Source organism: Oryx dammah, unplaced genomic scaffold, assembly GCF_014754425.2.
Source record: "Oryx dammah isolate SB20612 unplaced genomic scaffold, SCBI_Odam_1.1 HiC_scaffold_5, whole genome shotgun sequence".
In the NCBI taxonomy this organism is placed as follows: domain Eukaryota; kingdom Metazoa; phylum Chordata; class Mammalia; order Artiodactyla; family Bovidae; genus Oryx; species Oryx dammah.
The window spans coordinates 87,675,383-87,677,024 of record NW_024070189.1 but is presented as its reverse complement, the minus strand read 5'-3'; positions in this window follow the sequence as shown (position 1 = coordinate 87,677,024).

Here is a 1,642-nt window from a genome sequence, read left to right as displayed (position 1 = left end):
AGGCATCTTTCTCCACGTCCACTAGGTCCCTCAGATCCAAGATACTCTAAGCTCAAAGGCAGAACACTGAGAAGCAGAACAGCAGATATGAAGCTGTGGTTTAGCTCTATGGTTTTTAACCTTAGCTGCACACTAGAGCCACCTAAGGAACTTCTTAAAAGTACTCATGTCCAAAGACTTCAACAGGCACTTTGCAAAGATAGGACATAATGGCTAACATGTGAAAAGGTGCTCAACTGCGTTAGTCACTCACTTCAGTTCAGTTGCTCAGTCGTGTCCAACTCTTTGCGACCCCATGAATCGCAGCATGCCAGGCCTCCCTGTCCATCACCAACTCCCGGAGTTCACTCAAACTCATGTCCATCGAGTCAGTGATGCCATCCAGCCATCTCATCCTCTGTCATCCATCCCCCTCTCCTCCTGCCCCAAATCCCTCCCAGCATCAGAGTCTTTTCTGATGAGTCAACTCTTCGCGTGAAGTGGCCAAAGTATTGGAGTTTCAGCTTTAGCATCATTCCTTCCAATGAACACCCAGGACTGATCTCCTTTAGAATGGACTGGTTGGATCTCCTTGCAGTCCAAGGGACTCTCAAGAGTCTTCTCCAACACCACAGTTCAAAGACATCAATTCTTCGCCGCTCAGCTTTCTTCACAGTCCAACTCTCACATCCATACATGACCACTGGAAAAACCATAGCCTTGACTAGACGGACCTTTGTTGCCAAAGTAATGTCTCTGCTTTTGAATATGCTATCTAGGTTGGTCATAACTTTCCTTCCAAGGAGTAAGCATCTTTCAGTTTCATGGCTACAATCACCATCTGCAGTGATTTGGGAAATGCAAATTAAAACCACACTCTGATATCATCACACACCCACCAGAATGGCTAACATGAAAAAGTTAGAAAACACCAATCACTGGCAAAGATGTAGAGCAACCAGAACTCTCATACATCACAGAGAAAGTATAAATTGGTGCAGTCACTTTGGAAGTTATTTGGCATAAGGTACTAAAGCTGTACAGACTGATTTTCATACTTGCCCAGAAACTCCATGTCCAAGTCTGGACCCAACAGAAACTCAAGCAAATGTGCTTGAAGACACCAATGAAGGCTCATAGCAGCTGTAGTCATAATAACCCCAAATGGCCAACTACAACCCAGATAGTCAAATACAGAGTAGAGGAATATCCACATGGTGGAACAACCTATAGCAATGAGAATGAACTAGCTACAACAACTACAAGCAATTGTAAAATAGTTTTGATGAACCTCACAAATACAATGTTGAGCAGAAGAAGCCACATATAAAAGAATATATTCTATTTGATTCTACTTACATAATATAAAGCATAAAACAGGTAAAACTATATTTCTACCATTAGAAATGAGAATGGTGATTATGCTTTGGGGCACCAGGGGATGCAAATGATGTTTCTTTATCTGGAAGCAGCTTAGGATAAATTCACTTTGTCAAAATTCACCACGCTTTACACTCATGTTTTTTTTTTTCTTTCTTTCTTCTTTTTTTTTGCATATATATATTATCTGTCAATAAAGACTTAATTTTTTTTTTTTAATAAAAGCCCAGATCAATTCAGTCAGTATCTTTGCAGTGAGGATGAGTACTTTCAAGTACTGAGG